Consider the following 27,761-nt stretch of genomic DNA (forward strand, 5'->3'; position numbering starts at 1 on the left):
GACGTCGGTCAGGGCGCATTTGACTGACGTCAGGACGTCAGGGTACAAATGCGCATGACCGACGTCATATCCTCAGTCTTTTTTGCCGCATGGTCCGATGCAGAAGCAGTATTGCAAGTGCTGGTTGGCGTTCTGAGATTTTTCGATTTAGAAGTTTCAGACCGAGTTCAAAGTTGGCTAAGTACCCCGTTGGGGAATATTTTAGTTTTTTCTTGCCTCAGTCATTTACCGGATGTCAGAAAAAGTTAATAATTGCATTTCTTGTGGGAAACAGATACCGCATAGAGATTATCATACTTTGTGTATTCCTTGCTTAGGGCCTGAGCACGACGTTGTTGGCTGTCGCTCTTGTGCTAGATTTAATAAACGCACTATAAAGAGAAGGTTGGATTGTGCAAGGTTAGTCTTTGGGAAGCGGTGCAACTATAAAATGCCGTCGGATGCTCCGGCCCGCTTCTTCAAGAAGCGCAAGGACAAGGCAGTTAAGCCTAGGTTAGAAGAACCGTCTGTACCAGACGCCGGTTCTTTGAGGTGTCGGTGGAGCCGGTGGCTCCACCAGAGGTTTCTTTGTGTTCCCAGGGTGAGACCTTATTATTGCAGGATGTGGCCTCTCAGGAGACTAGTCAGGCTGAGGGGGCTTCTCATCTTACTATACTCCCCTCCCTTCCCAAGGTGGCTAGGCCCTCTCCTTCTGTTTCAAAGGCTTCCCCCAGGGGCAGGCCAGGTTTGGCTTCAGTTGGTGTTACCCCTAGCTCCTCAGGTACTGTGCCCAAGAAGCATATGCTTAAAATGGCAGAAGATTTGATTACTTTGATTAGGGGTTCTATGCCCCCTCCTGATAAGAGACCTAGGGTGGATCCTGAGCTGGGGGGTTTTGAGCAGGCTTCAGATGTTTCAGAGTCTTCGGCTGAAGACTTGCAGGAGTGCTCTCCTTATTCTGATTCTGATATGGATGATTCTACTCCTTCTGCTACTCCTCCTGAGGATTTTTCTTTTTCAGAAACTCTTCATTCCATGAGGGAGCATTTTAAGTGGGAGGGTCAGGACTTCTCTGATTCCAGGAAAAGGCTTAGGGAATTTCTGTTTTTACCCCAGCATAGGCCTTTGGCTATACCTCCTGTTTTGGATGTAGTGGACGATGTTTTTACAGAAGCTTCTCTTAATCCTGATTCTTTGCCTCCTGCTCCTGTTAAGCCGGATAGGTATTACAGGGTGCCTGAAGCTCATAAGTATCTTTTAAGAGTCCTAGGGCAGACCCAGAGACTGTTAGCCAGGGGCCTAAAGGTGTTAAGGCTTCTGTTGTTAAGAATCCGGTTCCTGCAGACAAGGAGGCTAGGGCCTTGGATAGATGGGGAAAGAAAGTCTATACTTCTTCCACTCTTGCTATGAGGGCTCTGAATTGCCAGTTTCACATGTTGAAATACCAAAATTATCTCCTTTCACTATTGAAGTCTAAGGTTGATGCTCTGGCAGTAGGTATTGATTGTAAGGAGTTGCAAGATTTAGTGCATGTTTCTGAACAGGTGGGTAAGCATTCTTTGCAATGTGGTTTTGATGCTGTACAGGCCTCGTCTAGGGTGGCTGCCACTGGGTCAGTCCTTCGCAGGCACGCCTGGCTGAGGGATCAGAATTTGTCTGAACATGTTAAGACAAGGATTTTAGATGCTCCTTTACAATCTGACGTGTTGTTTGGTCCTCCTGTTGAGACAGTCTTAAAGAAAATGGAAGACAAGGCTAAGTCTATGCAGACTGTTAAAGATTTTTGCAGGTCCAGCCTCCAAAGTTTAGTAGAAATTGGCCTACTAAAGGGTGGACGTATCCTTCTTATGGTTCACAGTCTAGAGGTAGATCTAGTCGTGGTAAGGGCAGAGCCCAGGGCTCTTTCAGGCCTAGAACAGCGGGTTCTCCTGCACAGCCTTCGGTGAGGGCAGGGGTCAGTCCTTTCGTCAGCAGACCCAATGACCTACCTTTTCAGCTGCCAGAGCCTGCCTGCCTGGCAGCACCTTTGGGAGGAAGGTTGGCACTTTTCAAAGAAAATTGGAGTTTAATTACCCAGGACAGATGGGTATTGGATATCATTCACCACGGCTACAGGTTTTATTTCCATACCTTGCCTCCTTTCAAAGGCATGCCAGACGTTCCTCCTCCACAAAGACTAGAGGCTCACAAACAGGTTTCTCTGTTGCTCCAACTAGGGGCCATACAGCCGGTCCCTCTGCCAGAAGTGGGCCTAGGATTTTATTCTCGCCTGTTCCTAGTACCAAAGAAGGGGAACACGTGGAGACCAATTTTGGATTTATCTATCCTCAACACTTATCTGGACATTCCCAAGTTCAAAATGTTGGCGTTGCAGCAGCTTTTACCTCTGCTGGGCAAAGATCATTGGATGGTAACTTTGGATCTCAAGGAGGCTTACCTTCATGTTCCTATCAGACTAAGTTGCAGGAAGTATCTGCGTTTAGAGCTGGGACTTCTCACTATCAGTTCTCTGCATTGCCCTTTGGCTTATCTACTGCCCAGAGTGTTCACGAAAGTTCTGGCTCCAGTGATAGCTTTCTTCAGACTAAAAGGAATACAGATCTATCCTTATTTGGACGACTGCCTAATTCTGGCTCAAGGAAGAGAAGAGCTTCTTCATCATTTGGATTATGTGATAGCAGTGCTAAGATGCCTAGGGTATTCTGTGAACGAAATAAAGTCCAGTCTAGTACCCTCTCAAGACATGTGCTTTCTGGGTGTGAGACTGAATACAGCATCCCAGATGGCCTTTTTAACCCCGGACAAACAAAAGAGTCTATCCCTTTACTTCCATCAACTATCTCATCAGTCCGGGCTGACTGCAAGGACAGTCCTTCAAGCCTTAGGGTTCATGGCATCTTGTATTCTGGTGCTTCCCAATGCCAAACTGCATATGAGGAAGCTACAATGGTATCTCAAAATGTATGGACACAGCACTGCCAGGATCTAGACACTGTCATTCAAATAATACCTTGCATTCAAAAGGAATTTTGTGGTGGGCTCAGGAATGTCACCTAAACAAGGGACTCTCTGTGACCCGGCCAGAGGCGAGTCAGATTTTAACGACAGATGCCTCAGACAAAGCTTGGGGAGCTCATCTAAATGGAAAGTGGATACAAAACAAGTGGCCTGTCAGACTACAACATCTACATATCAACATGAAGGAGATGTTAGCAGTCCAGTTTGCATTAATTGCTTTCAAGGAATTGCTTCTTCCAGGGCAGGTGTTGATTCTAACAGACAACACAACTGTCATGTGGTACATCAACAAGCAAGGGGGAACGCATTCTTATCCTCTATGCAGGCAAGCAATGATTTTGTGGGAGACTGCTCTCAGTTTACAGCTCAATCTTCAGGCAAGGTTTCTGCCAGGAACACAGAACTCCTTAGCAGATGTGTTGAGCAGACGAATTATGGATCCCCTCGAGTGGAAATTGGATCCTCATGTATTTCAGAAATTGACAGTGTCATGGGGAACTCCAGACATAGATCTCTTCGCTTCTCCACTAAACCATCAGCTGCCAAAGTTTTGCACAAAAAGGTTTCATCCCACAGCTTGGAAAGTGGATGCTCTTTCTTTCAATTGGAGCAATCTTCATGTATATGCCTTTCCACCTCTGCCTCTCCTCCCAAAGGTACTTCTAAAGGTCAGACAGGACAAGCCAAGGATGATTTTAATAGCTCTGGATGGGCCTCGACAACACTGGTACCCATTACTGAGAAGTCTGGTACGGAAGCCTCCATGGCCTTTGCCTTCGATTCCACACCTGTTGTCGCAGGAGGACAGCCATTTGCTAAATGTCAAGCTTCACTCTCTGCACCTAACAGCCTGGCATATTCTGTTTTGAACCAAAGTGGGCCTCCACTTCCTCAGCAAGTTTTGAATGTTATTTTGGAAGCTAGGAGGCCTAGTACAAGGAAAGTGTACGCAGACAAATGGAAGAGATTTTTGTTTTGGAGTGCAGCAAAGATTTTGATGTTTCTGAGCCTAATTTGAGTGTGGCTCTTCAATATCTTACTGAGTTACTGGACAAAGGTTTGTCTTTCTCTTCTATTAAAGTTCATGCTGCAGCAATTTCAGCTCACTATGATTGCAACCCACCATTGTTTTCTCATCCTTTGTTCAAGCAATTTCTTAGAGGGGCAAAGAATATAAGACCCCCGAAGAGCTCCTACTCCTGCTTGGGATCTCAATTTTGTGTTGGAGAAACTCACTCTACAACCTTTTGTGCCTGCAGCTACTGCTGAGTTGAAATATTTATCTTGGAAGACTGCTTTTTTGTTGGCCATTACCTCTGCAAGAAGGGTTTCTGAATTACAGGCCCTTATGGCAGTTGAGCCTTTCTTGATTTTCCATAAGGATAGGGTATCATTACGTACTAATCCTTCCTTTATGCCTAAGGTGGTTTCTAGTGTGGCTTTAAACCAAACTATTCATTTGCCTACCTTTTATGCAAATCCCCAAAATAAAGGGGAAAAGATTTTGCACACTTTAGATGTCCACAGGCAGTTGCGTTATTATTTGGACAGAACTAAAGGGTTCAGGCATTCTCAGCAGTTGTTTGTTTCTTTTGCCTTGAGTTCTCAGGGCAAGCCTGTATCAAAACAAACTATTTCTAAGTGGATTGGGTTTTGCATTGCTTTCTGTTATTCCCATCATGGCAAGGAGATTCCAGCTGGGATTAGGCCTCATTCCACTAGGGCTACTGCCACTTCAACAGCTTTTTGAGGGAGTGGCAACCAAGGATATTTTGGAGGCAGCTACTTGGAGTTCTGTACATACTTTCTCTAGGCATTATCACCTGCCACTTTACTCTAAGTCCAGGGCTGGTTTTGCCACTGCTGTTTTGCAGGGCATTTTGGCAGCTCCTGCTTCCTTGTAGTTAGCCATCCTCCCTTACCTCTGCTTTGGGATTCTACCCAAGTGTTAGGACTGCAGCAATGTGAGATGAAGAACATAGTACAGTTTTGTACCTACCATAAATGTAGATGTTTGATCCACATTGCTGCAGTCCAATTTACCCTCCCTCCTTCCCCTCTGTAGTTAGAGGCGGTTGTGTGGGTTGGGTTGTACATTTTGTGTATATTGTATATATTGTACATATAGTTAGTGCAGGGGTGGTTGGTTGGTTGTTTGCTGTCTTTTGGTTTTGACCTTTATTTTTAGGGTCTTCTGACATCTGGGGCAAGAAAAGACTGAGGATATGACGTCGGTCATGCGCATTTGTACCCTGACGTCCTGACGTCAGTCAAATGCGCCCTGACCGACGTCAGCCTTATACTTTGATATTCGGGCCGACCAAGGACAGCGGACTACCCAAGTGTTAGGACTGCAGCAATGTGGATCTTCGAACATCTACATTTATGGTAGGTACAAAACTGTACTTTTCTAAGACAAACATTGACAAAATGCACAAAGAACAAAAAGGAATGAACATGTGCATTTGTTTTCAAAATTTAACCATCAGGAGAAAGACAACTTATCCAAAGTGTGTAACTGATTATTAACTTGTTTACAGGAAAATTGATAGTTCTAAATTCCAGTTTATGTTTGGACACACAGCAACAGAAAAACACAACCTAAAGTAACACAAAGGAAAATAAAGGTCCAGTATGAATACTAGGTGGGCGTGCACAAGTCTAATACAATGGAGTGCACTGTAAAATTGTAAATTCTACATTCTGTTTCCAAGCTTGATAACCAGTTCCTCTGTAGACCTCACTTAAAACTGACTGAAGATGGTGCTTAGCAGGACATCTCCGTAATCCGTGGTGTGGGACTGCTATCATCTGATTCAGGAATGGTAGTCATACCATCAATGAGTGTGTTCATATGAGACTGACTTCTGGCACCATCTCCAGTTCCAACACTGGAAGAAAAATGCGTACAAGATCAAGCCAACCTGGTAATGGTAGCTGTTGGCATATATCCCATTCCCTGATTAAAGTAATTGAAAGCTTCTGTTAATTTCCCAGGCTGAACCACCTGTGGTAATCCTCCACAGTCTGCCATCTTCAAAAGTGTGGTCCTGGTTAGATTGAGTCGTACATTGCATTCCACCACAGCCTCAACTGCAGGCAAACTGTCTCCTATCACCTACAATACAGGGCATTTGAGTATATCCACCATGTGTTCACTAATTCCAGGTACAGGTCTTTCTATACTTAAATCTCGACGACTGTTGTAGGAGTTCACAAAATATGAAAGGTTGTCAGGGTTAATTTATTGGGTGATGTGTAATCGATAGGTTGGAATGATCTCCTGGTCTGCCTGCAATTCATCACAACTAAAATGATGCTACATCACTATATCCACATGATTGGTAGTCCAGCCAGACAGCTTTAGTAGCAGCCCAGTCAATCCAGCGTTTAGCAGATGGGTTAACGTTAATCAGCATCAGTCCTTCGACCAGTTCCGGCTGATCAAGAGCAAATTTAGCTACAATGTAACACCGGTTCCAACTCCAATTCTGATTACACTTCTCAGGTTTAAGTGTGTAAGTACAGCAGGCAACATTTCATCCAGTTCATCCATGGATGGGTGCTGGTACCCTGATGGAAATGGTGGTGCTCCCTCTTGCTGACCTGGTGCATCAACATGGCACACAGGGAAGCGATGTGTGATCTCTTGCATATCCTCAAAGCTAAATAGTGCATTAAAATAAGACTTGTGGTTGAGGCCAGTATCATGGTAAGTTAAAATGACTGGTCTGTTCCCCCTTGGGGGACCCTCACATTGTGACATGAAGAACACCATGTGGAGTTTTGATATCATGCTCCACACAGTCAATATCTTGAAAGTTTTGATCAGCACTCTTTTCTGTGAGCAATGGTTTGATTTCCATCAGTTGTATATCATGTACTTCCTCCATAATGAGGTGTAACTAAGGGTCCCTCTCTTCCACTTTCTTACAGCCACTAGATTATTCAGAGGGAAAAATGCTTGCAATACTTCTAAAAACAATTGACTAACAAACTTGCATAACATCAGTGGAAACCTTAGATATTAGTTTTTATCTTCGATATTTGCACTGTAAGTTACACCTCATGAGAGATGTTCAGTGTATTTATTTTGCTAAGTATACAGTTGTGTATGTTTTCATATTTTTGTAAATATCTCAAATGTATTCATAGAATAATTTCTTGTTGTCATGCAAAAGGTTATGTCTGGTTAACAGAAATGTTCCAACGATGTACGTTTGTATGTTTTCCAAGATATGATCATTTGTAACAGGCAAAAAATATAATGTGAGGTTCATTTGCATTATAAATATGTTACAGTATTGATATAGATACTATGAATGCAAAATATATTGCAGTATTTGTATAGATACTATGAATACTCTTATTACTGTAAAGAATGCTTCTTAGTGATAATACTAACTGGAATTTTAATTGTTTTTACTGTTCACAAAATATTTACATTTATTTGTCTTATGCTTTTTAAATTTATTTTCTAGAAAATTTTCTGGAATGCAAGCTGTGTGTACTTTCTAGAGGTCTGATGTTCCACATCGCATAGGTGTTTTTGTTAAAAGCTGAAATTTTGAATGCATCTTTAAGTTCTGAATTTGTGTTTTTGCCCTCTGTTACCCAGATTCTCAAACAGTGGGATGATAAAGGTAAATTAAGATTATGTGGAGTCTTAAGATGTTTCATGTATCCAGGTTTTCCCCAGACAAAGTCTCCTCCTTAAAGAGCTAGAATAGACAAAAATCCCAGCCATACAAAACTCAGAGATCCAAAAAGAAATGGCAGGAGGATAATTCATTGAAACTAAACAAGAAGGGTTCCTTTTTGAAAAAGGATCAACCCCCTACAAAGAAATGACTATACTGAGTAACAGAGCACCCCTATCCACCACCTCTGCATCCTTCCTCCTGTCCATCTTTCCCCAGGCTTTCTCTCAAGCCTGGAGCTTGGCAGCAAATATTCTTAGACAAATGAGTTCTAAGAATAATTCAGAGGATACACTTGGCAATAGATAGAAAATCCTCCCCTTTTTAGGGAAATTCTCCCAACTCCCACCAGTCCATACAGACAGAATGGTTTCCTCTAGTGCTCCATTACATGGTAGAATCAGGGGGTTATAGAACCATTGCCTGCAGTACATAAAGGCAAAAGATTTTACTCTAGAATCCTCTTGGTACTAAAAAGGAACACCATTGTAAACCTGCCCTAGATCTGTCATTTCTAAATACCTATGTAAAAGTTTCAAAATTCAAAATGCTCACCTCGCAGTCATAGTGTTGCTTTCAGACCACAGTTTTTTGGTGACTACATCTCAAGAATGCTCATCTTTCTGTTGCTCCCAGTTTTAGGAAATTTTTGAGATTTGTTGTGTCTGGCTTACATTAGCAGTTTTCTGCATTACTCTTTGGGCTGTCCACTGCACTTCAAGTGTTTACAAGGTATAGGGCCCCAGTGGTTGCCTGTTGCTGAACCCAAGGCATCTACATTTTTCCTTATTTAGATGACTTGCTGATTTGTGCAGATTTTGTATCCAGGTGCTTGGAGTCCTTAGACAAGGTTGCTTTCATTATTTAATGTTGAACCTTCAGAAGTTCTTCCTCACGCTCTTTCAAAGAATTGTTTTCTTGGGGTGTTGGATAGACACAGTTTAAAAAAAAAATCTTCCTGCCAGAAGAAAAAGCTTTAATTTATCAGGGCATTTTATTGGATTTCTCTGTTCTAGATGCAGCCTCAGCAAAAGTGTTACTCAGAATTCTAGGCCTCAAAGCAAAGAATCATTTTTTCTTATGATTTCACTAGTCAGACTACACATGAGGAGCATTCAGTGGTACTTTCATTGTTTGACCTAGCATTTTCATCCCTTGGATTTCTAGGTACTTGTACTGGTATTTATGGTAGTTGAGAAAAAAGAACAGTGGTGAAGGGATCAAATGTCTCTGAATTCTGGACTCTGTTTCTCTCTTCAAATCCCAATCCAGACGTTTCATTGGGGAGCAGTGTCCATGGGAGTTCAAGTGCAAGTCTTGGGGGGGGGGGGGTTCTCAGGACATGCTAAAGTATGTAAATGTAAAAAAAGATGTTGGCAGTGACTCATGCCCTAAACGTTCTTCACTGCTTATGGACTCCAGGTCCTCTTCTAGTGGTTGCAGACAAATACTACTGTGCTGTGGTGCCTGGACAAGCAAGGGGTATAGGGTAATATTCACTTTGCCAATCAGCAGTGATAGTTGGTAGATGTTCTTCGTGTTTCACTGTTGCAGTCATTACATTTGGATAATCTGTTGGCAGGTTGCCCTCAGTCGGCCTGAATTCCAAAGTCTTGTGTCGGTTGCTGTCTCCTCTTCATGACGTCAGGGGTATAAAACATGCAGCCAGCGCCATTTTCTTTAGTCTTTCTTGCCGCGCGGTGCCCGAAGCAGAAGCATTTCACAAGTGCCAGTCGGCCGACTACTGAAATATTCGAGTTTGAGTTTCAGAACCGAAGTCTTCACTAAAACTAAGTACCCCGTTGGGGACACTTTTTTCTTGCTTTTTACCGATGTCAGAAAAAGTTAATAATTGTATTACTTGTGGGAAGCAAATACCTCATAAGGATTTTCATTTATACTGTATTCCTTGCCTAGGCCCTGATCACAACGTGCCTGGCTGTTGGTTTTGTGCTAGATTTAACCAACGCACTATTAAGCGTCGGTATATTTTTGCATCAAAGTATTTTGGAAACAGATTTAACTACACAGAAATGTCATCTGCTAGCAATCCGACTACCTGAGTACATAAAAAACGCAAAGAAAAGGACAGAGAAAGGCAGTCGAGATCCAAAACCAACAATGAAGCTTCTCCTAAGCCAGTCGCCAGTTCGCCGGTATTCAGTGAGGCGCTTTTGCAGCCCCTGATACCCGCTACCTTCGAGTCGCAGGCCTCTACCAACACCCATGTGGAGTCCGGCATGCCGCAAGATATTCAAGGTATTGGACCAACGGATGTATCTCCCTCGGATGAGTCCGGAGTCGCTGAGCAGGCATCGGCTTCTGAGGGTGTATTCAGACCTCAACATTTGTATCTCAAACCGACGACAGGACAGCTGCAAAACCAAAGACAAAAGCAACTTCTAAAACTAAAAAACTGATGCATGAGCCATGTGCACAGGCCTCTATGCCTAAAAAACAGATGATCAAAATGGCTGAAGACCTTATTACCTTGATGAGGAGTACCCGTCCCCCTCCAGATAAGAGGCCTAGGCAAGACACTGATTATGAATCTTCAGATCAGGTTTCTATTTTTTCTGATTCCTCTTCTGTTCAGGAATTATTTATACCTCCCTATGAGGATTCTGATGCTGTGAAGTCTATTCCATCTGCATCTCCTCCTGAGGATTATTCATTTGGAGAAACCTTGCATACTTTGAGGGAGCATTTTCACTGGGAGAGTCAAGACTTCTCAGAATCAAAAAAGAGGCTCAGGGATTTCTTTCTTCTCCCTCAGCAGAGGCCTTTAGCCATTCCCCCTGTCTTAGACATTGTGGATGATGTGTTTTCGGAGTCAAGCTTGACCCCTTACCTCCGGCTCCCAGTAAGCCTGACAGATGTTACAGGGTCCCTGACTCACATAAATTTTTATTTAGAAACCCTGCTGCTGATCCTGAAACTATTTCACAGGGTCTAAAGGGAGTTAAGGCCTCAACAGCAAAAAATCCTACCCCCTCTGACAGAGATTCAAGGACTCTGGACAGACCGGGAAAAAAAGTTTATACATCTGCAACCTTGGCAATCAGGGCCCTAAACTGTCAATTTCATATGCTTAAGTGCCAACACCATGTTATGGGATTGCTGAAACAGAAAATTTATTTTTATTTATTTATTTTTATTTTACATTTGTTGACCGGGATAGTCCGACTGGATACATGTCCATTTTCAGCAGAGGCCCGGGGAGAAAAACTCCAACGTATACATAATAAAACATAGCAATAAGGACAATATAATAGAAACAAAGATGAACGTAGCAATGCAGAGAAATCCAAGTAAGGAAATTACAGTTAATATTTTGACATTTAAATGTAGACAGTTACATGACATTTCTAAGCAGTAGTTATATTGAGGAGAAATGAAAAACACATTAGCATTGACATCTAGTAGATTTTTTTACATTTTCGTACATTTATTAAAGATGGCTAGCCAGGTTTGTTACAGTGACAGAGCCAGTTTAGTGCCAGATGTTGTTTAAGTTTGGTCTTAAATTCACATTGGGAGGAGAGCATAGTAATATCAGCTGGGAGTTGATTCCATGTTCTACCTGCAGAATTTGCCAAGAGAGATACTCCTGCTGTGTTGTTGGTTTTGATTGTAAGAATTTGAAGTTTATTAGAGGATCTAAGCAGTCTCTGATTAGTTTGGGCAGTGATACTATTTCTAAGAGCTAGTGTGTTATCTGGATTATAGAGAATCTTGTTCACTATGATCAGAAGGTTATATTGTATGAGACTGGGGAATTCTAGTCACCCAAGCTGTTTGAGGTTAACGCAATGGTGGGTTCTGCATGGCTGGCCAGTGACAAATCTGGCAGTGTGATTGTAACAGGTAGACAGTCTGTTAAGTAGTGACTTGTTTAGATTAGACAGAAGGGGGGAAGCATATGTAAGTGTTGAAATTAGATGAGAGCGGGCAGTGGCAATTTTAGCTGGAGGGGTTAGAAAGGCTTTAATTCTATACAATGAACCAAGTTTTTTATTGGTGTTCTTTATTATTTGGTAAAGAAATAAAGTCCAAACCACCACACTGGTAATAAAATAGATTATTTTTACTTCCAACCACAACAGATGAGCGCTTTCGTCTAATAGATAGACTTCATCAGATGAAAGCACTGATATCATGATACACTTATATATAAAATCACAAACAATTAAGAATCCATTAATTAAACTTTAAAGACATACAGGTTCAAAAACCTAATATCCAATTTAAAAAGACTTCCCAGCTTTCAAAACTTTAATAAACACATATATATTCTATATACAAACATTAATAATGCAATTATTCAACTGATAAAATGCAAGTAATAAAAATGTGCAACAATTTTAAAAAAATATATAAAAATGTATAATCTTTTGGTTTATTATATACTTTCAGCTTTTTTATGTAGCACAGATTTTATACTGATATAATCATTTAAACCTGGTGGTGAGTTTGAATTCAGCCTGAGCTGCCATATCAGCTCTTTGTATAGTAAATGGTTCTTGAGGTCCCCCCTCCCTTGTGCAAACCATGCCTAACTGTATCAATAATAGCAAACCTGAAACTGGATACACCTGAACATGCAGTGCTGTGTTTATATAGAGCATTGGTCTCCGTATGAGTTCTAATTTCATATAGGTGTTCATAAATTCTATCCTTGAAGGGTCTCTCGGTTTTACCAATATAATATCCCATACATGTAGTACAGGGAAGCGATGTGTTTCCTACCCTAAAAACTAAATATAACACAGCCTGTATTGTTGAATATAGTACTTTTTCAGATACTTTTACACATATAGTTAGAAACAACTGGAACCTTATGAAAACTAACAAGGATGTTTACACGAGGGTAGGCAAAGAACCCATTTTTACATATAGGGTAGGAAACAACTTTAAGAAACTCTTGGAACAAGGAGAAAGAGGGAAATTACCATATAAAAAAACTGCACCTTGCGGGCATGTAGTGTGTGTTCTTTTATATGGACAGAGGATACCATTAGACTTAACAATAGTCTTAAAAGTGTGGTGAAGCTTGTTAAGGGGAATTGTAGATCCAACATGTTAGTATATATTGCTATCTGTACTACATGTATGGCATATTATATTGGTAAAACCGAGAGACCCTTCAAGGATAGAATTTATGAACACCTATATGAAATTAGAACTCATAGGGAGACCAATGCTCTATATAAACACAGCACTGCATGTTCAGGTGTATCCAGTTTCAGGTTTGCTATTATTGATACAGTTAGGCATGGTTTGCACAAGGGAGGGGGGAAACCTCAAGAACCATTTACTATACAAAGAGCTGATATGGCAGCTCAGGCTGAATTCAAACTCACCACCAGGTTTAAATGATTATATCAGTATAAAATCTGTGCTACATAAAAAAACTGAAAGTATATAATAAACCAAAAGATTATAAATTTTTATATATTTTTTAAATTGTTGCACATTTTTATTACTTGCATTTTATCAGTTGAATAATTGCATTATTAATGTTTGTATATAGAATATATATATGTTTATTAAAGTTTTGAAAGCTGGGAAGTCTTTTTAAATTGGATATTAGGTTTTTGAACCTGTATGTCTTTAAATTTTAATTAATGGATTCTTAATTGTTTCTGATTTTATATATAAGTGTATCATGATATCAGTGCTTTCATCTGATGAAGTCTATCTATTAGACAAAAGCGCTCATCTGTTGTGGTTGGAAGTAAAAAGAATCGATTTTATTACCAGTGTGGTGGTTTGGACTTTATTTCTTTACTACTTGGTTTGGTATCAGTTCTATTTTCTGTTGGTTCTTTATTATTTGATTAACATGAAGTTCAAATTTTAGGTTATTATCAATAATGACACCGAGCAGTTTTGTTGAGGGGTCTGGGGAGATAACGGTACCATCATTTGCGTTAATGGTGAAAGAGAAAGTTGCAGACCTTTGAGTAGGTGTGAATAGCAACATTTTAGTTTTTTTGGGATTTAATAATAGCCGTCGACTAGTGAGCCAGTTTTGTACAATATTAAAGGTGGACTGGGTAGCATTCTTCAAATCTGTGGGAGATGTGGCTGAGCAAACCAGAGTGGAGTCGTCAGCGTATTGGATACAGCTGACGTTTGGGATGACAGTATATATGCCATTAGTGAAAACTGAGAACAGTAGGGGCCCTAATATGGAGCCTTGTGGTACTCCAAGGGTGTTTAGTAGTAGTATAGAAAGCTTGTTCTGCCAGAGAACAACCTGTTGCCTCCCAGTCAGGTAGGAATTGAACCATAATAGGGCATTAGAGTCTAGATTGAATGTTTGCATAGTGTGTAACAAAAGTTGGTGATCTACCATGTCAAATGCCTTGGAGAGATCCAAGAAGAGGGATGAGGAGATGCGATTATTACTGCGGTTATTTATTGTATTGGTAAAGGCAAGTAGGGCTGAGGTAGTACTGTGGTAAGGTCAAAAGCCGTGTTGGGTATCAGACATGAGGTGATTTTGGATTAGGTGTGGTGCATGAGTGGTTTGTGTATACATTTTTCCAATATTTTTGCAAGTGGTGAAAGTATTACTATGGGTCTATAATTGGAGAATTCAGTGGAGGAGCCTCCTTTATGTAGTAGGATAATATAGGATGTTTACCAAATGGTGGGAATTTTTGCTTCTGCTATGGTACAGTTAATTAATATTGATAGTGGATAAGCTATAGCATCCACTGATTTTTGAAGGTATTCAGCGGGTAGTTGGTCAGCAGATAGAGTGGTGGGTTTTAGTTTTTTGATATGGGTGCGGATGAGTGAAGTGAGAACTGGTTGGAAGCTAAATGAGAGTCTATCTAAAGGGTGGGTATTGTCAGGCCTGGGGGAGCTAGTAAGAAGTTGGCTAGCTAGGGTTTGAATTGTTTCAGTAAAGAAGCGGTTGAAATTGTCTGAGCCTTCTTTAGGAGATTTGTCAATGAAACCAGTGGGATGGGAGTGGATGCTTTTCCTGGGTGGAGTAGGTTGTTTAGACTAGCCCAAAACATTTAAGGATTGTTTTGGTTTTCAGTCTGGATTTTGCAGTAATGTTGCTTTTTGTCATTTAGAATTGCTTTTTTGGTGTCATTTCTCACTTGTCTGTACTTAACATGGTCTAGGGTGTCTTTAGTGAACTGCCAATGAGCCCATAATTTGTTTCTAATATGGATTTTTTGCCTGGACTCTTTTGTAAGCCATGGTGCTGTAGTTGCTTTCGTTCACTTTGAGCGGACAGGTGCATGCAGATTAAGGATTTCTAGAAATGTATTGTTAAAATAAGGTACTGCCTCCTCTAGGGGGAGGTGTTTTAGTATGGACCAGTTGCAGGAGTTAAGTTCCTGTTGGAATTTGGCCTGATCAAAGTGTTTTATGTGCCTGACTTTCCTGAGTATGGGTGGTTGTGAGTTAATAACTTTTTGCTTAACTACATAAGTGAGGAGATGATCACTTAGACCATTGGGAAAGGTCCCCACAGTGTAAAGTTGGGGATTACTATTTACAAGCACCCAATCAAGTATATGGGGGCCATTCAGACAGTACCAGAACAGGAAAAATCAGAACATTATGTTGATTTCAGAATGTGCAGAAAATAAAGAATTGCAGGAATTATTGCATGCAGCTGAACAAGTTGGAAAGCATACTTTGCAATGTGGTTTTGATTCCTTAGAGGCCTCCTGCAGGGCTGCAGTTACTGGCTGTGTGATTAGGTGGCATGCCTGGTTAAAGGAACACAATTTTCCTGATCATGTTAAAGCTAAATTGCTAGATGCACCTTTACAGCATGATTCTCTGTTTGGTATTAAGGCAGAAGAGGTTTTAAAGAAAATGGAAGACAAAGCTAAGTCTCTGCAAACTGTTAAAGACTTGTTACAAGTGCAGCCACCAAGATTCAGTAGACACTGGCCTACAAAAAATTGGTCCTTTCCTGTGTCAGACAGAGCTCAAAGGGGCAAGTCCAGATACCCGGCGCAGGATTCATACAGGTCAAAGCAATTGGGCGCTTCCACCTCCAAATCTGGAGGAGATAAAGTGCAAACCTACAGAAAGCAATCCCAATTACTTCCCTCTGCCTACACCAAGCACTTATCTTTTGGCAGCACCAGTAGGGGGAAAATTAGCACTTTTTGCTTAAAATTGGCAGTTAATAACCCAGGACAAGTGGGTACTAAACATCGTATCACAGGGATACAGATTCCATTTACACACTCTGCCAATGGCAAATGGTTGGCCAGATCTGCCAAACAAATCAGTGGGCAGAGGCACAGAAACAGGTTACGTCCCTCATAGGTTCATAGGTTTATACTAGGCTATCTGCCCTAAGGCATTTATAAGCCTAGCCCAAAGTTTTGTGGCTTACGCCACCCCTTATATGAAAAAAATACTGAGCCCATTAGTTTGTTGTGCCTCTGTCCAGCAGTGACACAGAGATGATTCCCGGGGTAAACCTACGATCTCCCATCCACAGGTCCAAGATTTCTCTTGAACAGAGCCAGTGAGGTGCTCTGCCTCACATGGACCGGGATTTTATTCCACAGCATAGGGAGTCTCTGAGTGATAAATCTATCCCTCCAGCACATCCTATTTATATCCGTGCTAAGGTTTAAGTCGCTTGCTCTAGTGGTTTTGGTGGATTTGGATTTTTTTGAGGTGGAGCATGTCCATTAATTCTGGGTTGGACATGGCCTTGTATGTCAGGCACATGTCACCTCTGAGCAGACGGTATGCGACTGAATAGAGCTGGAGTTTCTTCAATCTGGCAGCATATGACAGATTTTGGAGTCCCTTTATCCTTTTGGTGAGGAACTTTTGGGGTCTCTCCAATTGCTGCAGATGTCGGGTGAGATGCATCCCGAATGGGGCATTGTACTCCATCATTGGTCTGATAAGTGAAGAGTACAGGGGAACAATGACGTCACTAGATCTGGATGTGAATCCCTTCATGATCAGGTGGGCAATGTAGAAGGTCTTTCTAACCACTTTAGCAACGTGAGTGTCAAAAGAAAGGCCACTGTCAACCTGGGTCCCCAGGTCCCTGATAACCTCTTCTGTGCTTAGTGGATTGCCACCTATATGGTAGCTTGGGGTTACCTTGTTTTTCCCGAAGGGTATGACTATACATTTTTTGGCGTTTAACTTCAGGCCATGGCTCTGGCACCAGCTGTCTGTTTTCGTGAGTCCCTTCTGAAGGATATCCGTGTCCGATGCACTTTCCACTATGGCGCCCAGTTTGCAGTCGTCTGCAAACTTTGTCAGCCAAAGTCCTCCCATGTTGGCCTGTACTTCTGAGAAGTAGATGCCGAACAATAGGGGGCCAAGGACCGAGACCTGTGGGACACCACTTGTGACCGGCTTGGAGTCTGACATAGCGCCAGCAACTCTAACCCTGTGGGTTCTGTCCTTAAGCCAGTTTGCAACCCATCTTGTGACATATGGGTTTACATTTAAGCTGGTAAGTTTTTCTACAATACCCGAGTGGGGTATTGTGTCGAACGCCTTTGCAAGGTCAAGGTAGGCTGTATGGACTGCCTTTCCCTCATCAGTGGCCTTGGTGACTGTTTCGAAGAAGTCGACCAAGTTCAAAAGGCATGATCTGCCCTTGACGAAGCCAAACTGGGTCGGGTCCAATGTCTGCAAGTCCCCTATATCTGTGTTTATGAGCTCCATTATGATCCTCTCCATAGCTTTGCAGACTAGACTTGTTAAGCTTATGGGGCGGTAATTACCAGGGTCCGTAGAGGCACCGCCTTTGTGGAATGGGACCACAGTTGCCGTACGCCACTCCTTGGGCACGTATCCTGTGGTAAGGCTGAGATTAAACAGCTGCCTTATGTGCGGGTTTAATTCCTCATTTAGCTCGTGTAGCACACAGCCAGGGACACCATCCGGTCCCATTGATGCTGTGTTTTTAGCATTAGAGAGAGCAGCTTTCACCAGCGCATTTGAGATGTCTGGGAGGCAGGCTACACTCCGCTGGGATAGTTATCTGTCCTTTAGGGGGGAAGAGGGGGGTGAAGTTTGCACTGAACCTGTCTGCCAGTATGTTGGCAATGTCTGTGGGTTCAGTGATTTTTGTATCATTTTGGACTAATTCTGAGCATATCTGGGAGATGTCCTTCAAGGATGCATCTGCAGTCCTAACAAATGGGTTGTCCTGGCCTCAGGCAGCCCTTCGGTCGGCCGGATTCCAAAGTCTGGGTCTGGCCTCGGCTGATGTCGCACTTCACCCGACATCATAGCTGCAGTTCAGCGGGTATAAAGGCATCAGCCGACGCCATTTTCCTCAGTCTTTCTTGCCGTGGCGCTCAAGCAGAAGCTGTTCGCAAGTGCCGGTCGGTCAGAACCAGAGATTGCTACTACCAAGACTTCTAAAAGCTAAGTACCCGTTGGGGACTCTTTCTTGCCTCAGCCGATGTCAGAAAAAGTGAATAACTGTTTAACTTGTGGGAAACAAATACCTCATAAAGATTTCCACTCTTACTGCCTACCTTGTTTAGGCCCAGACCACGACGTAGCAGCTTGTCTAGCCTGTGCTTCCTTCAACCGACGGACTCTTAGACGCCGGTCGGAGTTTGCAGAGGAGTTTTTCGCTCGCTTTGCTTATATCATGCCGCCGGAGACTCCGACTTCACAATTAGCTAAAAGCGTAAGGAAAAGGACCGACACTCGCGGTCGCGGTTTTGGCGAAACCGCTGTTAAGCCAACCGCGAGTGTCTCGGTTTCGCTGAAACTGAGTCGCGGTTCTTCCTTCGGCCGAAGCATGCCTCCTACTACTGAGGCCTCTTCCAGCATGGCTGAATCTGCTACGGAAAATCCACCTGCTCTTACAGTTTCTCAGGATTTATCAGATACTATCCCCTTAGATGTATCTACTCCTGCACGTGGAGCTGCTAGGCCCCCTGCATCCATGTCAATTAAGGCTTTTGCCAGGGCTAAAGCAGCTAAATCTTCAAAGGCCGTGCATGCTAAAACCCCCTCTCACAGGCCTAGCTCTAGTACTCAAATGCTTAGTCTAGCAGAGGATCTCATTTCTTTGATCAGGGGAACCCAGTCTCACCCTGACAGGGCCTCTCACCCACCTCCAGAGAAGAGGCCTAGAGCAGAGCCCCCTGAGCCAGTTTCTTCGGATTACTCTTCTGATGATTCAGAAATTACAAATCCTCCAGAAGGCCCTTATTCTCCATATGAGGACTCTGATGCAGAGGATTCCATACCTTCTGCCTCTCCTCCTGAGGAATTTTCTTTTGGGGAAACCTTGCATGCTATGAGGGAACAATTTCAATGGCAGGGCCAGGATTTTTCAGACTCTAGGAAAAGGCTTAGGACCTTTTTACATTTACCACAGCATAGGCCTTTAGCTATTTCTCCAGTACTTACAGTTGTGGATGATGCATTTAATGATGCTTGTACTGCCCCTGACTCCCTGCCTCCGGCCCCTGCTAAGCCCGACAGATACTACAGGGTTCCGGACACACATTATCATTTGTATAAGGCTCCTATTGCAGATCCTGAAGCTATTTCACAGGGCCCCAAAGCTGTAGCAGCTGCCTCTGCCAAAAACCCCCTCCCCTCTGAAAGAGAATCTAGGGCATTGGAGAGATGGGGTAAAAAAGTTTATACTTCTGCTTCTCTTTCGGCTAGGGCCTTAAACTGTCAATTCCACATGATTCAGTATCAGGAATTTCTGTTAGATCAGCTCACTAAAAAACTGTCCTCGCCTGAGCCTTTAGACCGTAAGTCCCTTCAGGAGTGCATGACACTCAGCAGGTCAGTAATCATTCCTTAAAATGCGGCTATGATGCACTGGAGGCTTCCTTTAGATCAGCTATGACTGGTACAGTGATCAGAAGGCATGCATGGTTAAAAGAGCAATCCTTACCAGACCATGTAAAGTCAAAGCTTCTAGATGCTCCCATGGAAAAGCACAGTTTGTTTGGTTCCCCTGCACAGCAAGTGTTGAAGAAGGTGGAAGAAAAAGCTAAATCTGTCCAGACAGTCAAGGATTTCTTACAGGTCCAGCCTCCGAGGTTTAGTAGGAACTGGCCTTCCAAGAATTGGTCCATTCCAGACACCACCAGAGCACAGAGAAGCAGAAATAGATGCCCTAGAGGCAGAGGTCAATCCAGAGGTGCCTACAGGGGACGTCAGTGGCAGCCTAACAGCCAGAGAAGTACTGCCACAGATCCAGCCACTACCACTTCCACAGGACAATCACAGTGACTTGGCTCTGAAACCGCCTACCAGGGAACAACTGGGAGCACCCTTAGGCGGAAAGCTAGCCTTATTTTCAGTAAATTGGCATTACATTACAGGAGACAAATGGATTTTACAGACAATAGACAAAGGCTACAGGTTTCACTTCCATACTCTTCCAAGGAAGAGAGGAATACCAAACCTACCTCCAAACCAAAGGACAAACGCTCTACAACAAATAGACCATTTACTAAGGATGAGAGCTATAGAAAAGGTACGGCTATGGAACAAGGACAAGGATTTTATTCAAGGCTTTTCCTGGTACCAAGAAAGGAAAACCAATGGAGACCTATCCTCGACCTGTCCGCTCTAAACACATATCTCATTGTTCCAAAATTCAAAATGCTGACCCTACAGCAACTTCTTCCCATGCTGGGCAAGGAGTCTTGGCTGGTGACTCTGGATCTCAAGGAGGCATACCTGCACGTCCCCATACGACCAAATTGCAGAAGATACCTCAGATTTCTTGCAGGATCAGAGCATTATCAATTCTCAGCATTGCCTTTTGGCTTATCTACTGCGCCCAGAGTATTCACGAAATGCCTGGCATCAGTAATTGCTTATTGCAGGCTTCAGGGAATTCAAATTTATCCATACCTGGACGACTGCTTGTTACAAGCGGACAGCAAAGACAAATTAACAAAAGATTTGAAAAAGGTTATTCTCCTGCTGCAAGCCCTGGGATACGCAGTCAACACAAAAAAGTCAAGGCTGATACCATCCCAAAGGGTAACCTTCTTGGGTGCAGAACTGGACACATCAAACCAGATGGCATTCCTCACAGCAGAAAAACAGAAGCAGCTACCACTCTATTTCATGGCATTAACAACGCAGAACCAGCTTACAGCAAGGAAAATCCTGCAAGCCCTGGGTTACATGGCATCCTGCATAATATTAATTCCACATGCCAGACTACATATGAGGAAGTTGCAATGGTACCTGAGGAATTTATGGTCCCAGCACAAGCACAGCCTAGAAACCCAAATTCCAATAATTCCATGCCTGAAGCAAGAATTCCAGTGGTGGGCCCAGGCCTGTCAATTGAACAAAGGACTGCCCTTCCACAGGCCTCACCCAAGCCAGACTATCACCATGGACGCCTCAGACCTCGGTTGGGGGGCACACATGGTGGACAAGTGCATACGAGGCTTATGGACTCAAGACCAGATGAACCTACACATAAATCAAAAAGAGATGCTGGCAGTAAAACAGGCAATTCAGACATTCAGACCATTTCTTCAACAGGGTCATTTGCTGATAAGGACGGACAACACCACAGTTATGTGGTATATCAACAAACAGGGAGGCACACATTCATATCCTCTATGCCGGATGGCAGTGGACCTCTGGAATGTGGCCCTGAGCCTCAACATTCAGCTCCAGGCCATATTTGTGCTAGGAAAAGAAAATATACTAGCAGACATCTTAAGCAGAACCACCACGGATGCCCACGAATGGATGCTGCATCCAGACATCTTCAAAACCATCACAAGGAAATGGGGACTGCCAGAAATAGACCTGTTCGCATCCCCACACAACCAGCAATTGAAAAAATTCTGCACAAGGACATACCACCCACTTGCTTGGAAGGTGGACTCCCTATCCTTCAGTTGGGAAAACCTGACAGCATATGCATTCCCACCTCTTCCTTTGATGCACAAAGTGCTACTGAAGATCAAAGATCATCACCCGAGGATCATCTTGATAGCTCCAGACTGGCCAAGGCAACATTGGTACCCGCTACTGAGGAGTATGTCCCGGGAACACGCATGGCCTCTACCCCTACTACCTCTACTGCTAACACAGAACAACTTCAAAATCCTACATCCAAACTTGAAAACACTGCAGCTAGCTGCTTGGAACATTACATAAGGCAAAATAACCCAGATTTATCTCAAAGGGTTAAAGACATTATCTTGGAGGCTCGCAGACCCTCAACAAGGAAAACTTATTCAGCAAAATGGAAAAGATATCTCATTTGGAGTGCAACAAAAGGAGTAGATGCATCATTGGCAAACATAGCTAACATCCTGGAATACTTAGCAGAGCTTTTCCACAATGGTCTGTCTTACTCCTCCATTAAGATTCATGCATCAGCAATTTCAGCAGAATACAACATGGATCCTCCAGTCTTTTCTCAACCTCTACTCAGGCAGTTTCTCAGAGGAATTAAAAATGTAAAGCCACCAAGGAAACCACCATTGCCTACATGGGACTTGAACTTTGTGTTAGAAAAGTTGACACTCCCCCCTTTTGAACGAGCAGCAACAGCAGAATTACAGTACTTATCTTGGAAAACTGCATTCCTGCTTGCAATCACTTCAGCTAGAAGGGTTTCTGAATTACAGGCATTAATGGCAGTACAGCCCTTCCTTATCTTCCATCAGGATAGAGTGTCCATGAGAACTAATCCTACCTTTATGCCAAAGGTGGTCTCCAGGGTATCATTAAACCAAGCAATACACTTACCAACATTCTTCCCCAACCCGCAGAACAGGGGGAAAGATTGCTGCATACCTTGGATGTACACAGACAATTGTGCTACTACCTGGACAGAACCAAGAACAATAGAAAAACTGACCAGCTTCTGGTAGCATATGCAACAGGAATGGAAGGAAAAGCAATTTCAAAACAAACAATCTCAAAATGGATAGGAAATTGCATTAGATTTTGTTACTCTTTTCATGGAAAGGCAACTCCAGAAAACATCAGACCTCACTCCACAAGGGCTACAGCCACTACTACAGCTTTCTTACGAGGAGTGGCTACCAAAGACATTTTAGAGGCTGCTACTTGGAGCTCCGTGCATACATTTGCCAAGCATTATAATCTACCTTTATACTCCAGATCCCGAGCAGGTTTTGCCACTGCTGTTTTGCAAGGGATCTTAACTACACTATAAACTCTTAGTGCCTCCTTAGTGCCTCCTCCCCCAGTTTGGCTGTGGTATTCTACCCATTTGTTAGGACTGCAGATGCATCCTTGAAGGACATAGTACAGTTTTGTACCTACCATAAATGTAGATGTCCGAGAGGTATGCATCTGCAGTCAGGATTACCCACCCTCCTTCCCCTCTGTGGTACTCCTAGGGTATTTGCCCATCTTGTAGCTAGCTGGGGGAATCTATTATGGTGTATTTGTTTGTATATATGTATATACATGTTTATTTCTATTTGCTCTCTATTGTTTGGAAACATTTGCATTTATCCAAATTTAGCCTTCCTAGAGGGCACCTGGCATCTGGGGCAAGAAACACTGAGGAAAATGGCGTCGGCTGATGCCTTTATACCCGCTGAACTGCAGCTATGACGTCGGGTGAAGTGCGACATCAGCCGAGGCCAGACCCAGACTTTGGAATCCGGCCGACCGAAGGGCTGCCTGAGGCCAGGACAACCCATTTGTTAGGACTGCAGATGCATACCTCTCGGACATCTACATTTATGGTAGGTACAAAACTGTACTTTTCCACCCAGGTTCCTAACATAGCTGAAAAAGGCCTTATGATTGTCCTTTGAATCCATGGCAATTTTTCTCTCAAAATTGGCCTTAGTTGATTTTATGAGTGCTTGTATTTTTTTACTAATAATGATCAGGGGTGACTTCCCTTTTATGGATTTTGTTCTATCATGTAATAGCTTTCTCCTCTTATTGTAAAGTTTGTTAATGGCTGGGGTCCACCAGACTGGACATTTGCCCTTTGTGGAAAGAGTCTTGGTTTTATTTGGGATTGCCTGATCCATGCAGTCCTGGAGGTGTTCATAGAAGGCATTTGTAAGGGCTTCCGCAGCTTGGGTTTTGGTTTCCACTGGCTCTGGGGCCTTGAAGGATACCACACCAGTCTTGAGTAGTGTGAAGTTTGCTTTAGAGAAGTTCTTCACTTTGGTCTTTTTTGTTTGGGATGGGGGCGGGATGTGGATTTCCAGTGAGATTAGTTTATGATCAGATCTCACCAGTGAGGGATATACTTCCGGTGAGGAGCATTTTGTTTCCATGTTTGTGATAATGAGATCTAGTATATTTTTTCCTCTCATGGGAACAGTGACTAGCTGTTCCATGGCATTTGAATTTATGAACTCCAGGAACCGTTGGGCTAGAAAGTTAGGGCTTGAGTAATGTTCCCAGCCTATATTCGGGTAGTTGAAGTCACCCAATATGATGGTGATTGGAGATACATTTATACCCTCCAGTGTCTTCAGGAAGGCTGTGTGGGGTTCCTGAGTTTGAGAGGGTGGCCTGTAGCATGCTACAATTTGTAGAGCAGTTTTGCCTATGGTTAGTTGCACCTGGATGGTTTCCGAAGCTTCGTGCGTTGCCACCAACCTGGAGGTGTGGGTATCCTTTATGAATATGGATACACCCCCCCTTTTGTGGTGTGGTCCGGGTTTTGGGGCAGGAACGCATGATATGAGGTAAAACCTAATAGTGCCGGGGTGCTCTCAGAAGCCTTGAACCAGGTTTCAGTTACAGCACAGACATCGATGTTCTCCATACTGAGAAGGGCCTCGAGTGCGTACATTTTGAGATTTAGACTTCTGGCATTGAGCAGCATTACCCTCAGTTTCTTCTCATTTTTGTTTTCTAGGGTGGTAGGTTTAGAATTTGAGCCTTGCCTAAAAAGGCACTATGGGGTGGCAAGAGCCTTAGCCAATATCCGAAATCCCAGGGATGACAGGTGCAAGCCGTCCCTTGCGAAGCAGCGTGGCTTGTCAAGCATGTCATCCCAGGCAGACAGACACTGGATCCCCTTTGAATGACACCAGACATTAAGCCAATTGTTAAAGCTGATCATCTTGTCTCTATATTGTGGCATCATTCTTGGTGAAGGAAGGATACTGCTCAGGGTCAGGGTCATACCTGCCTGGGCTACATAATCAGAGAGCTCCTCTATGTCTCTTTTCATGTAGTCCAGGGAGGTACGTCTCAGGTCGTTCACACCAGCATGGACAATGACTGTGTCATATTTGTACTTGTCGTGGAGTGACCCGAGTGCTTGTGTTATGTGGCGGATTCTAGCGCCCGATAGGCAGCTTACTGTGACCCTCTCCTTGTTCAGCCTGGTGAGTGGGACGTCAGTGTGTCTGACTATGGAGTCACCTATGACAAGTATGTTTGGTGTTGTATTTGGCCTTAAGGGCTGTGACTGCTTTGCACACTGATTTGTTGTTTATGTGTTGCTTGTGGGGTGTCTTGAGGTAGCAGTTGTTTGGGTGTCTGCTTTGGAGGCCTCTGCTGTTTAGGTAATTTTTTACTCAGAGCCTCCAAGTATGTCTTTGTGTGTTTATGTGTTTGATTCAGTGGTGTGGTAGCATTATGTGAGGCTGGTTTTGTGGTGTGTGTAGTTGCCTTCTCCTCCTGTCTGGTCTTGCCAGTCCTGAGTTGAGAGGGCTCAGCCTCCAGTTTGGCTAAATAGCTGCATCTCACGCAAGTATTTGTGTTATGTGGGAGGAGGAGAGGGTTGTCTGTGTACATGAGGCAGTTATAACATTGCCTCAAGATTCCCAGATTCACCAGCTGGACCGGAGAGGAGATTGACAACTGACCTTTGGACATGCTAGAATAATATTGGGAATTCCTTAATAATTGAAAACAAGGGCCAGTGGGGAGTGAGGGTGTAGTGCTTTTAATTTTTAGTGCTGACTTATATAATTGCTTTAGTGAGCAAGTGCCAGGTAACTTGAGTGCAATGTGTTACAAGTAACTAAATGCAAAAACGACAAACAGTAACTTTCTTTCAAGTGAAACAAGGAAATAAGTACAGTAAGCACTGCAGATATCACTTGTGATCCACAGAAGCGCTGAGAAGCAGCGTATTAGGTGGAATTAGCGTTCCAGGGAAATAACAAGCAAACAAACAACAAGCATATAAACAAAGCTAGATTCAGCAGGCCTGGATCTAGTCTATGCTACAGAAAACAAGGTGTACCAATTTCAATAAGATACAGTTCAAATATTCAGGCACTATAAACCTTTAACCAGAAATTCCCAGCTCAAAAGGGCAGAGTCCAGCCTCTTCTCCCACAAGAGTGCAGACCATGAACCTTCTTAATGTAAAATAACTGGCCTGAAGCCCAAGTGCTTAAACCAGAACTAATACACTTGGACACTGGGCTCTCAATCAGCAGTTCCCAACTTAGAAGGATGAAAGCTACCTGTCCTGCCACCACAGTGCTTCCCATAAACCTTCCTAATGTAAAACAACTGGTCTGAAGCCCAAGTGCTTAATCCAAAAGACTTAGAATGATAGCTACACTTTAATCAAGTTACAACCAAGCAGTAATAAATACAATTGAATACTTTAGAGAATGTCTGGATTAGTGCTCAAGTTACACAAATAAAGCTAGATCCAGCAGGCCCGAATCCAGTCTATGCCACAGCAAACAAGGCGCACCAACTTCAGTAAGAAGCAGTTCAGATATGCATGCACTATAAGCCTTTAACCAGAAATTCCCAGCTCAGAAGGGCAGAGTCCAGCCTCTCCTCCCACAAGAGTGCAGACCACGAACCCTCTTAATGTAAAATAACTGGCCTGAAAGCCCAAGTGCTTAAACCAGAATTAATATACTTTTAGAATAACAGACACTGAGCCCTCAATCAGCAGTTCCCAACCTAGAAGGATGTAAGCTACCTGTTCTGCCACTACAGTGCAGACCACAAACCCTCTCCGTGCAAAACAACTGGTCCGAAGCCCAAGTGTTTAAACCAAAAGGCTTAGAATGAGTTACACCAAGCAGTAATAAATACAATTGAGTATTTTTAAGATGATGCAAAAGTAAAATGAAGTAGGTAGAAGCACAAGTACAGTAAAAGCAGATTAAATTTTTTTTTTTTAATCTGAACAAGTGCTGAGATCAAAGAAACAGATTTGAGTGCTGAAACTAGAAAACTGGCTAGTTATAAGAAAAAAAACAAGCTAGAAGGCTTCCCTCAAATACAGAAGGGCTTGGGGGCTCAGAAGCCTACAAATAGTCTATACCACTTAACAGGAAAGGCAGGAAATGAGCTTAATTTTTTTTTGTCAGTTTCCCAGATGCTCTCTTTCTACACAGTAGGAGTGCCTGAAATCAGAATATGATCTCACTGCACTCAGTTGAGTGAGCAAATGAGATGGGCCCAGAGGCAGGCTGAGGGGCAGGCAGTTTCAAGGCCACTAAGATTAACACCAAAACAAAAACAGGGAGGGTGGGTGGGAATAACTGAAGAGCAGAGTTAAAACTGCCATTTCAGTTAATATTCCTACAACACCTTTTAAATCAAATTAAATGCTGTAGTTTTTTTTAAAAAAAAGTGCAGATAAAGGTACTTAAATTCTCTTATACGTCCAGTTGAATATAACCAAGTTCTTAGCTGGCCAAAGCTGAGGTTTTTAAGCAGAAAATATTTCACACTGTACCACTTAAATAGGCAAGGACAGGAAATCAAAGAATGTGGCTACCCCCACACCTGTAATTACTAGCAAATAACAAAATTCAGCAAGCACTAACTTCAGTTCAAGTTACTGAAGAGCAGAGTTAAAACTGCCAGTTCAGTTAATATTCCTACAACACAGTTTAAATCAAATTAAATGCTGTATTTTTAAAAGAAAAAGTGCAGATAAAGGTACTTAAATTCTCTTATACGTCCAGTTGAATATAACCAAGTTCTTAGCCGGCCAAAGCTGAGGTTTTAAGCAGAAAATATTTCACACTGTACCACTTAAATAGGCAAGGACAGGAAATCAAAGAATGTGGCTACCCCACACCTGTAATTACTAGCAAATAACAAAATTCAGCAAACACTAACTTCAGTTCA

General features: G+C 42.9%; 1 protein-coding gene and 1 pseudogene across 4 annotated transcripts in view; one reads left to right on the plus strand and one right to left on the minus strand.

The window, feature by feature from the left end:
- The window catches only part of CLCC1 (chloride channel CLIC like 1), a 1,214,053-nt gene that overhangs the window by 260,147 nt on the left and 926,145 nt on the right, over positions 1-27,761 (plus strand). The gene's annotated exons all lie outside the window — the stretch shown is intronic.
- Positions 5,912-6,890, minus strand: LOC122813635 (annotated as a pseudogene).

This window comes from Protopterus annectens, chromosome 10.part0 (genome assembly GCF_019279795.1).
Source record: "Protopterus annectens isolate FY-2018-M chromosome 10.part0, PAN1.0, whole genome shotgun sequence".
Lineage (NCBI taxonomy): Eukaryota > Metazoa > Chordata > Ceratodontiformes > Protopteridae > Protopterus > Protopterus annectens.